Below are 12,299 nucleotides of genomic sequence, written 5' to 3'. Positions count from 1 at the left end.
GTAATGAACTTCGTGTTTCTAAAATCCAGAATGATCACACACCCCAGATAATCAAACCTGTTATATTCAAAATAGATGTAACTCGCTAATCCATTGTCCGCACTCACCTTTGCGAAGAAGAGGAAATTAATCAAAAGTCTGTGAGTTTGACACATTCCCCGTTCCCTCAGATCAAGGGCCCTAAAGGGGGTGCAAGTGTGAATGGTGTTTTGAATTCACAAGCAGTGCGGTTGACAGTTGGAAAGAAGAATTATAGGAGTCGGGGCGTGTGTGACATGACTCTTCCCCACCACACACACACGCACGCACACACACACACACACACACACACACACACACACCCCTACACAGACTGAGTGCCAGTAAATGTGGACTGAGTAGTTTGTTGCCATTGCGTGAGATTCTGTGAAGACACAGATTGTTCCTTCCACGTAAATGTCATAATGTCACACACGCCCATCGGAACAGACGCCTCTACACGCGGGCAGAGACGGGACTCGGGGAGTTAACGCCATATGCAGCACGACAGAGCCTGCGTTCGTGGTCAGCGGATTGCAGTGGGAAGGGGGCATTAGTTGTGTCTGTGACGCTGAGGCCTCAGAGGAGGGGACGTTTGTGCAGGGCCTTGAAGCAATACCTTCGCACGTACAGGGACTTGGTCTGGTTCGTAGTAGCGTCCCCCATAAATGTGTGATGTGACCCACGTCAGGCCATAGGCGTCAGTGGGGAGACAGCAGAATGTGCTCATCTCCGAGCGAGCAAGGTCCCTTTCACCTGGAGCAGCATGTGGTGAGGACCCCACCTGAGATCTCTCTCTGGATTCTTCCATCGGGAGAAGGCCGCATGGTCACTGGCCTTGGAGTTGGAACTTGACGGTATGTGGCAGGAGCCAGTGCGTGTTTTCGAGCAATACTGTAAGAAGTGGAGTGTATACAGATAAGCCCTGTGGCCCAGGGAGGCGAGCGGCTGAGCGAGACTCCATTTCCCCTCGTGCTGACGATCAGGACATACCTGTTGAGATGCCCCTTCAAGGGAAAGCGCTGTGGGGGTCTGGCTGCCTGCACCTGCTACCCCTGTGGGCCCAGCACGGCCCTCGTGCCAAAAGCGTGACACCCTCGCCCCCGGCCTCTACTGGGCAGCCTTCCCTTGGCCTGACCGGGACTGAGAGCAGCAGAAGCCCCTTCCATCCAGGCCGCCTCTCCCTCGCCTTCCCCAGGTGGTCGCCAGCAGCCTGGTCTGTGGGTGCCGGCCTCGCCCGCTTCTCCCATGCATGCGTCCCGCACAGACGCTTCCCCGGCACAAAAATCCCCACAGTCTAGTCCCACCTCGGCCTCTGCTTCCTGGAGAAACCGAGCCCCCACACTCTCCGCATCCTGGGTCCCTTGACCAAGTTCAGGAACACGGGGTATCTGCTGAGCTGAAGGCCAGTGCATTTCCCTCGGGGCATGTGGGCTTTGGTGTTTGTTTTGTGACTATGTTCACGAATACACATGAAGATAGGATTTCTGTCTTAGTCCCTGAACGCTGCTATAACAAAAGCACCATAGACTTGTTGGGGAGGGGGGTGCTTAAACATTTTCTCACAGCCCTGGAGGCCCGAAGTCCAAGATCAAGGGGCTGGCAGATTCGGTGTCTGGTGATGTCCTGCCTCCTGGTTTGTAAGTGGCTTTTTGCTGTGTCCTCACACAGTGGAAGGGACAAGGGAGGTCTCTGGTGACTCTCTGAAGGGCAGGGATCCTGTTCGTGAGGGCGCGGCCCTTATGACCTAATCAGCTCCCGAATGCCTCACCTCTACGTACCACCGCGTTGGGGGTTGGGGCTTTGCCATAACAATTTGGGGGGGTGGGACACAAACAGTCTGCCATTTATCACACGTCCCTAAAAGAAAGATGCCTCGGGGGCGGAGAGCAGACTGACGTCTCAGGTCGTCTAGGACCCGCACCTCGATTCTGGGTCCCCATCAGGTCCACACGTTTGGGGACCAGTGAAGCCAGGTGCTGGGACCGCAAGGGAGCAGATCAGGAGCTCCCTGTCCCAGAGAGCCCTGTGGACTCCCAGAAAATCCCAAGACTGAGAGAGAAGCGGACCGACTACCAGGAAGGGTCTGGAATCTTCCCATAAAGCGAAACGACAGTGACGACGTTCCTGTTGGGCTCACGTGCCAGCCCGGAACCGAGGATGCGGCTGGTTCCCGGCCCACCCCAGGCACACCAAGCAGGGGCTGGATAATCCAGGAACCACGGCTGCTTGCTCGCAGGGTGTGGCTGGACCCGGCAGGCCGGCCTTCCAATGTTGCTTTCCCTTAGTTTAACCTCGGTCGGCTGGGATGTACTTGGCACATGGCACTGGCCAGCAACGGTCAGGCCGGCGTCAGGTGTCGCAGAGAAGTTCAGTTGCAACTAAAAACTGGCCGCTGACTATTCAGGAAGAGAAGCGTCACGCCTGGTTTAGGAGGACGGGAGGAGTGTGGGCAGGAGGAAAGCTGAGCTCAGGCCCCTGCCCCCTGCCGCCTCATTCCCCCCTCCTTGTGCGCTGGCTTGCGTTGACCGTCGTTTTAACTCGCCGTTTGCAAAACAGTCTTCCCAGAGAAAATAACCGTGCAAACGCAAAGGGAAAACAAAGGATCCATTTTCTTGTGCAAAGTGAAAAATTACAACGGAATTACTCTCAGAGGGCAGGAGAGCCCCGACTTTTCAACGGAGAAGCTGCGCCTGGCTTCAGTCCCGTGTGAAAATGCTAAACTGAAATGGCCTCGAGACGATTCTTTGCTTCACAGCTTCCGCTTGCTAGACTGAAAGCGGCGCCCGAGTGTGGCCCTGCCGTGCAGAGACCGCGTGGTGCGCTCGTTCTGTCCCTCTCTGCTTTTGCCCCGGAGCAGGAACGGCGGCCGATGCCCTGGACGGCCTGTCCGGGGAGCAGGCTGGGAGACCAGGCAGACGCGGCCGCGGACCGTGGGGCTGACCCTCCTTTCCCCCTCTTCGTGAGGTGCTAAGGGACTAGCGGAGGGGTCGGGCCCTCACTGTTACCACTGCCACGTTCAGTGTCCTGCCCTAAGTGACACGCTCCCCTCCTGACTTGAACTTCCTTAGCCCACAGCCCAGCTCCATGGCCAAGCTGCTGGAAACCAGGGCAGGGAGGACAGAGGCATGGGGAAGGTTGAAAACAAGGGATGTACTTTTCTTCTTCTTCTTGTGTTTTGGTTTTTCGTCGGTCTCTCCCGCGGGTGGACTGGATGAAGCAGAACTATAAAGGTGCATTTTGACAAGGGCACACTGGACACCCTGCATGTTAGCCAACTTGGCAATAAATTCAAAAAATAATTTTTTTAAAAAAGCGCGTCGTGAGGCGGCCCGCCCGGCTCTTTGCCTCCTCCCAGGGCGGGCCAGCCGCCGGGCAAGCTGTCTGCTCCCCGAGCTGCTCTGTGTGAACATCCCAGCCCCCCGGTTCTCAAGTGACACTGAGCCGAGAGCAGGACAGAGTCACCGCGTGAGCCGTAACTCTCACCTGCCTGGTGCCGTAATTCGCGTGAGCTGAGATCTACGCTTGCGTGCCTCACACAGGGACGTGGGAGAGCAGCCAGTTTGCTTCTGAGCATCAGGCAACATCGGCCTGGAGCCAGGGAGGTGCGCGGGTCCGGAATGTGGGTCACGGTCGGCCACCGTCACCGACATGGCCCAGGTCCACAATGCAGAACAGAGCATCTGGGACTGACGAATTGCATCTCAGGATTTCTGAGTCTGGGGTCAGATGCTCCCCACCTTGAATTTGGAGTTTCCCCTGTAAGGACAAAGTCTCCAAGCCACAGCTGAAAATTTCTCGTGAATGAGACGCTCTCCCCAGTCAGAGGTTTCTCCAAATCCACGGTGGTGAGATGTGTGTTCTCCAAGGGCTCTGTCCACACCGCTGTCGGATGGAGGCAAGATCGAACAGAACTGGGGCAACGCGTCCACATCGTCCAGTGGCAGCTGGTGTTAGCTTTAACTCAAAGAGGCTGTCACCTACCCTGTATGCACACGTAGACCGTGCACCTGTCTATGTATCCACGCCCGGCCCGGCACTCTGGGATCGGGCCCAACTCTGCACCTCCCTTGATGCGCCGTGATCGTGAGGACTTTTGAAAAGGAAAGCCTGTTTTAACCTTCGTTCCTGAAGGTAAGAGGGAAGGAGCCATGTCCTTCCCAGACAGAAGCTCTGAAAGGAAGGTAGGCCCTCTAAGTGGTTTCCGTGTGGTCCGAGGGGCCCGGACGCAGAAACAGCCCTGCCGGAAGGCGCGCCTCGAGCTCCTAGACGTTGAGTCCCTGCAGAGAATCTAGACCCGAATGGCATGTGGGTGCCCCGCTGGAGGGGTGTCCTCAGCCACGGGGGTAACCGCGGGGATCGAGAGCTTGGGCGTTGGGTTCTGTTGGTTGGTTTTTGTGTTTGTTTTTTGGGTTCCACACAAAAGTGAGACCATGCGGTATTTGTCTTTGACATTTCACTTAGCGTAATGCCTTCAAAGCCCATTCATGTTGTGGCAAACGGCAACGTTTCATTCTTTTTTAGGGCCGAATGGTAGGTTTTATGCTTGTTCAGGCATGAAGAGGTCTACAGATTAGGAGACGCCCGCCACTGAGAAGATAGTTGGTCACTCGCAGGAGGGGACGCACCATGTGCCACGTGAGGCCACCCAGGGAGCACCAGGCTCAGTCGGGAGGTGACACCGGAAAGTGTGACACATGAAAACAAGACACCGTTCCCACAACAGAGACCTGGTCCCTGAGGCTGCACAGCTGGAGGCGTGAACCAGGAAGGGGCTCAGAGCCTCGCTGCAGCCTGGCAGGTCCGTGGAGGGGTGCAGTGGTCCCGTCCCCATCTGAGGACACGTGAAAGCCTGGGTCTGGGCCCCTGTCATGGGGATCCGGGCATTTCAGAAGTGGGACTGCTCAGTTTTCCTGTGGAGTTTAATACGGGCCCAGCATGCCCAGCATTTCAGAGATTTTCCTCATCCCTAGTCATACTGACGTCTGGAAGACAGACCTGCAGACTCCCTCTGCCCCCGGTCCCAGATAACAAAATTGCGCTACTCTGCTAGAAAAGTCCCTCTCTCCTCCAAGCCTTAGGCATCCGATGGGCCAACTCTAAATCCTCTTTCCTGAAGGACTGGATCAGGAGTGAACCTCTGACCCACAGGACCCGTCAGATTCTTTCTCCAAATAATTTAGGAAAGGGGTCGGCACACTGTTGCCCACCGTCTATGACGCGCCGTGGCTGCGACAGAGATCTGTGGGTCCAGAAAGCCTAAAATATTTACTGTCCTTTACCAAGTTTTCTGGCTCCTGAAAGAGAAGGTCAGAGAGATGAGGGGGACCACCGTGAGGGGGCTGGAGGGCCATCTGCATTCAGAACAGAGCAAACTGTGCTCAGAGACAGGAGTGAGTGAATCCCAAGCCGGCCAAAGGGGCTACCATGTGGCTGCAAGACTACGGACCCATTAAGGTCCCCGGCATACGTTGCCACCCCTTGATGAACCCCAGAAGGGGTTGAGCTCAGAGCACAGCAATAGGCAATGAAAGGTGCTTGTTTCTCTGGACCTATGGCTTTTAACTCGATCCTCTGATCCTGATGAGCTGTGCTGGTCTACATCTGAGTGAAAAAGACCACATTTGTCCTCTAGCCTAAATCCCAGACAAGGCAGACCGCGCCCCTTCCCCAGGGGCACAGCGGGAGCCCTAGGGGGACTTCCAGCACAGGCTCCCTCCCTCCCACGGCCCCCCCTTTGCTGTCATCTGGCGAGGAACCTGCAGGAAGCCGCTGAAGGGAACGTGGGTGTATCTTCAGTCCGCTGAAGTGCCCTTCTGGAGAGCGGCATCCCTGATCTCCTGATTTGGTTCCTTTCTGGAAGAAAAGGTATGTGTTCGTGGAGCCTCCACTTGGGAAATGCATAACTCTGATTTACGTCAGGCAGTATAGGAACAGCCGTGGCAGGACAAAAAAGGAAGAAGTAACAAAATCACGAAGTTATGTAGAATCTAACTGGCGGGGGGTGTGATAGCCAAGCCCCCGATGAGAATAATCGGGATGATTAAAATCGCCCTTTCTCAGCAAACCGGAAGACACGAAAGACAATTTTGACCACTCCAACTCTTAATAACATAAAAACATGCGTGTGTCATGTATGACCATGAGGACAGTCAAAAGATAAATGACAAGCTGGGAAAAATGTCTGCCACTTTTATCACAGGCAGGGGCTGCAACATTATTTGTTTCCAATGTTTAATTGTTTTTATTTTTGAGAGAGACAGAGAGAGTAAGGGAGGGGCAGACAGAGAAGACAGAGAGAGGGGGAGAGAGAGGGAGGGAGAGAATTCCAAGCAGGCTCCACAGTGAGCACAGAGCCTGATGCAGGGCTCGATCTCACGACTGTGAGAGTGTGACCTGAGCCGAAATCAAGGGTCAGTCGCTTAACCGACTGAGCCCCCCGCCCAGGCGCCCCTGCAACATTATTTAACAGAATAGTTCGTCACCGTTTTCCTCATCCTAATGGAGTGACCTTCTTCCAATCTGAGAAGACGCCATTGTTAACTTTTCAAGTTACTCACTGCAGCGTTCAGGTCCGATTCTAAATCTGAAAAGAAGCTGCGAGTGGCTGGCAGAGGCCAGGCTGTAAATCCCTTAGGACTGCCTCTGCCAACCTGTGGCCTGCACGGGATTCCCCGGAGATGAGCTCCCAAGCAAAAATGACAACAACGAGAAAACTCACCGCCCATGGTAATGAAGGAGTCCGATGGGGATTTAAGGATGGCGGACACATGTAAATATTTAAAAACAAAGATGGGGCGCCTGGGTGGTTCAGTTGGTTAAGCGTCCGACTTCAGCTCAGGTCACGATCTCGCGGTCTGTGAGTTCGAGCCCCGCATCGGGCTCTGGGCTCATGGCTCAGAGCCTGGAGCCTGTTTCCGATTCTGTGTCTCCCTCTCTCTCTGCCCCTCCCCCGTTCATGCTCTGTCTCCCTCTGTCTCAAAAATAAACATTAAAAAAAATTTATAATAAAAACAGAGAATCCACAAGACAAAAACAGGAACTTATTTTTAAAAGAACAAGCTTTTTTTTGAGAGAAAGAGCATTGCAGAGGATTAGAGGTGGTGTCTAAAATTTTACAAGGCTTCGTTTGGCAGGCAAGGTCCACACCAGCTTTGACACAGAATGTGGCAATAGTGACAGGGCATAACTTCCAAGGCCGGGCTTTCAGAGACATGTGGCTGCTGTCTTCGTTTCTTAGGCTGCTCCCTCTTGGAACCTAGCTTCTGTGCTGTGACAAACCCAAGTGAGCCGCATGGAGGAGGACTTGAAGCTTCCCCATAGCCCCAGCTGAGCTCCTGGCCACCAGACAGTACCAAGTGGCAGCCACGTAAGGGACGCCCTTCTTTGGACCATTCTGGTGATGTCGATGGAAGCAGCAGTGAACCTCCTTTGCCGAGCCCAAGGCCAAACTGCAGAACTGTACACAAGTCCATGACCACTGTTCTCTGCGTTTGGGAGTGGTTTGTTACCTAGCAACAGACCCTCATGGAGAGGTCAGGGTTCGGATGGAGAGATAGGCTATACCCCTGCTGCCAGCTTTCCCTTGCGTGAGCGCCAAGGCAGATTCTGGGGCGCTCAGTGTTACCCTCGAAGGGGGCCGTAGATGGAACAGAGGGCGTGGCTTTTGCAGTGCTGACAAGAGAAACAGCTGGCAACAAGCAGCCCGAGCTGAAAGTGAGTTCTAAGGGACCCACAAGGACAAAGAAGACTTTCAGTGATCACCGTGTCATCACAGAAAGGTTTATAGTTTCAAATAATTAACTTGGATCTTATGCTTTATTATATGAAAGTTCACTTGTATTCATGCCATTTATAAGCAAAAAAAAAAAAAAAAATCACTGACCACACATGCTATTAAATTGCAAGAATTCATATTTCTGCCAAGAATTCATCAGTGAGTACGTCCCACACTCCATGTGTATTTCTCTCGGGTACTCCTCCTCGAGCTCCTGCTTCCCGGGTCCTGAACTTCACGTTGCCTGCTTCGGTTTGGGGCCGACCCCCCGCCTCCGGCCACTATCCCAGGCTGCCCTTGGAAGTCTTGCTCAGTCCCTGGCATTTGGTGGGTGGTCAACAAATATTTATAGAGTGGAGCCAAGTCCACTTCTAGAATGACTTCTTAAACAGCTGTACTGTGGTCTAATCAACTAAAAGTCACCTACCTCAAGTGTAGACTTTGATGACATTTATTACAAGTATGTGGTGGTAAGGCACTGCCACAATCCAGGTCTTTAACACTCTGTCACCCTTAAAATGGCCCTCATGACTGTTTCTTTCCTTTGCCCTTTGGAGCTGTCACTAAATCAAAGCAATCTCTTTAAATCCTAAGGTTTACCATAGAGTCTGTGAGAGGCTCACCACGTTTGAATGTTCAATAAATATCAGAAGATAATGCTAAAGAAGGCCCTGTTTATATTTCCAGCAAGAAATTTCACTTTGAGTTTATAAAAAGATGCAGAGATTCTAACTCAGAGTTGAATACATGCGTCAGGGTTCATTAGCAATGCTTCAAATTATAGACCACTGATGTTTCTTGTACGACTAACCATCAATTAGCTATGCTAATGAGAAAAGCAGGAAATGACTGCAAGGAAAAAGTGAAATCAGCAGGGATAAAAAAGAACAATGCACGCAAACCTTAGTCTCAGCCACCAGTTAAAACTTACCAGAGCGACTTATAAGTATGAATTCTAAGAAGTTTTTTCCTTTTTCATATTGTCCTTCAGAGGAGCCATATCCAAATCATAAAATGACCAAAATATATCATAGACAAAGGGATAGTCAGTGGTCCTAATTTAATTCCTAGGGGAGCTTTAAAAATATTATCAGTGCGGGGGCGCCTGGGTGGTTCAGCTGGTTAAGCGTCCAACTTCAGCTCAGGTCATGATCTTGTGGTTCATGGGTTCCAGCCCCACATTGGGCTCCGTGCTGACAGCTGAGAGCCTGGAGCCTGCTTTGGATTCTGTGTCTCCTTCTCTCTCTGCCCCTCCCCTGCTTGTTCTCTCTCTCTCTCAAATATAAACATTAAAAATTTTTTTTTAATTTTGGATACAGTGTCAAAATCAGTCAGGAAGAGTAATCTGTGTGAACTCACCAACTTGGTGACTGATCTTGTTTTCTGATAAATAGTGGAAAAAGGGAAAATAAGGCAAATGCCAGAAGTAATAAGGTCTAATGTAAGGTTGTTGTTAAATAATTATGGTAAGTCTCTATGATGGGCTTTGCTGCATACACAGAAATCTTGATTTTGAAGCCTGATCTATCCCTCCCTCCTTCTCTCTCTCTCTCTCTCTCTCTCTCTCTCTCTCACACACACACACACAGTGCTCAGAACATAAGGGCAAGTTACAAAAGCATGCATATAGGATGACCCAATTCTGTAATGTAAAACACATTGTTCTACTGTCCTATGTTCTACACATAGGAAAAATTAGAAGGATATTCACTAATGATGTGAATGATGTTTATCTCTGGAATGGGGAAGAGGGAGACTCATGGGTGGTTTTCATTTTGCTATTTCTAATTCTATTTTAAAACTTTCTACAGTAAGCATAATAATGCAAACGATTACAATTGTTAAAGTTTTTTAATCTTTAAGGATTTTTACACCTAAAGGAAGGAGGAAAGAAATACAGCTACAAGGACTGCTGTTCTCAGAGCTGAAGACCAAATGGAACTCTATAGAAACAATTTCCAGGAGCCTGGCATGTGGCACTCGGTGAGAATTGTAATTTCCAAATGATAACTTTTCATTTTCTGTCATGAATGCTAGGTAGATAATATTCACATAACTTGCATTCTCTCAAACAGAGATTTCCTTGGGCAGGGGGGGGGGGAACCATCCCAACCCTCGACAAAGAAGAGAGCCATTGAGAAAGTATTTGAGAATACTGGATCAGAGAAAACCGCCAGAAGACTAGCAGAACAGACTCTCTGGAGCCGAGTGTAGACCAGAGGCCCACGGAAGAGGGTAGGAAGGGTGGAGAGGCCGTGCGCACTACACAGACTGGTAGGAGGGAGCCGGGGCAGTGGAGGGGCAGCCCGCCTGGCAAGGTGGAATCCCCGAGTCTGGCTTGCAAAAGTGGAGGGGCCTGGCGGAGTGTGTTCTGACAGCCAGTAGGACTTAACATCTGGAATGTTAAAAGTCAACAGCTCTGCTCGGAGAGCGGGGAGGGCAAGAGGACAACAGGAGGGAGAGTTGTTGAGCCCCAGAGGACAGAGCTCAGCTCGGCGGGGAACAAAGGTGCTCGCCGGCGCCATCTCCCTCGCCCATCCCCCAGCCAAAATCCCAAAGGGAACCAGTTCCCGTCAGGGAGCTTGCTTGCACTGGGCAAACACCCAACACTGTGCTTCTGTGAATCCGTCCCTCCAATGGGTCTGCCTGCCTCCCTCCCAGTGCTGCAGGGCCCCGCCCACAGGGGACCACCGAGGGCAAAGCGAGCTGAGCCTGCCCCTCCCACCCCTGTGCACCTTGAGGATCCACCCCGGCTAAAACGCCAGATCCCATCGAAGCAGCACCACAAGCCTGGCAGTGTGCAAGTAGCCCAGACAGAGGCCACAGCACTCCACAGTGAGTCCTGCCCCTGGGAGAGGGGAAGAGGAGGTACACACCAGTCTGTGGCCCCAGCGGTGGGCTGGAGACAGACATTGGGTCTGACTGTGGCCCCGCCCACCAACACAAGTTATGCCGGACAGCACAGGGTAAGTGCCTCGCCACTCCAGGGACTATCCAAAATGATGAAATGGAAGAATTCTCCTCAAAAGAAACTCCAGGAAGTAGCAGCAGCTAGAGAATTGATCAAAAACCAAGAAACATAACGGAACAAGAATTTAGAATAATAGTCATAAAATTAATCACTGGGCTTGAAAAAAGTATAGAGGACAGCAGAGAATCTACTACTACAGAGATCAAGGGACTGAGAAACAGTCAGGCAGAGCTAAAAAATGCTGTAAATGAGGTGCAAAATAAAATGGAGGTGGCCATAGCACAGACTGAAGAGGCAGAGGCAAGAATAGGTGAATTAGAAGATAAAATTATGGAAAAGAGGAAGCTGAGAAAAAGAAAGATAAAAAAATCCAGGAGTATGAGGGGAGAATTAGAGAACTACGCGATGCGATCAAACAGAACAATAACCTTATCATAGGAATTCCAGAAGAAGAAGAGAGAGAGAAAGGGGCTGGCCGAAGGTGTACTTGAACAAATCATAGCTGAGAACTTCCCTGATCTGGGGAAGGAAACAAACACTGAAATCCAGGAGGCACAGAAAATTCCCTTCAGATGTAACTTGCATTGATCTGCACAACATATCATAGTGAAACTGGCAAAATACAAGGATAAAGAGAGAATTCTGAAAGCAGCTAGGGATAAACAGTCCCTAACATACAAAGGTAGACACATAAGGGTAGTAGCAGGCCTATCTACTGAAACTTGGCAGGCTAGAAAGGCATGGCAAGAAATTTTCAATGTGATGAACAAAAAAAACATGTAGTCAAGAATCCTTTATCCAGCAAGTCTGTCATTCAGAATAGAAGGAGAGATAAAGGTTTTCCCAAACAAACAAAAACTGAAGGAATTCATCACCACTAAACCAGCCCTACAAGAGATCCTAAAGGGGACTCTGTGAGTGAAATGTTGCAAGGACCACAAAGTACCAGAGACATCACTACAAGCATGAAACCTACAGATATCACAATGACTCTAAACCCATATCTTTCAATAACACTGAAAGTAAATGGACTAAATGCTCCAACCAAAAGACATAGGGTATCAGAATGGATAAAAAAAAACAAGACCCATCTATTTGCTGTCTACAAGAGACTCGTTTTAGACCTGAGGACACCTTCAGATTGAAAGTGAGGGGATGGAGAACTATCTATCATGCTACTGGAAGTCAAAAGAAAGCTGGAGTAGCCATACTTATATCAGACAAACTAGACTTTAAATTAAAGGCTGTAACAAGGGATGAAGAAGGGCATTATATAATAATTACAGGGTCTATCCATCAGGAAGAGCTAACAATTATAAATGTCTATGCGTCGAATACGAGAGCCCCCAAATATATAAAACAATCACAAACATAAGCAACCTTATTGATAAGAATTTGGTAATTGCAGGGGACTTTAATACTCCACTTACAACAATGGATAGATCATCTAGACACAAGATCAATAAAGAAACAAGGGCCCTGAATGATACATTGGATCAGATGGACTTGACAGATATATTTAGAACTCTGCAT

Source organism: Leopardus geoffroyi, chromosome B2 (genome assembly GCF_018350155.1).
Source record: "Leopardus geoffroyi isolate Oge1 chromosome B2, O.geoffroyi_Oge1_pat1.0, whole genome shotgun sequence".
NCBI classification, from domain to species: domain Eukaryota; kingdom Metazoa; phylum Chordata; class Mammalia; order Carnivora; family Felidae; genus Leopardus; species Leopardus geoffroyi.
The sequence above is the reverse complement of the archived record's forward strand: the minus strand, read 5'-3'. Positions refer to the sequence as shown.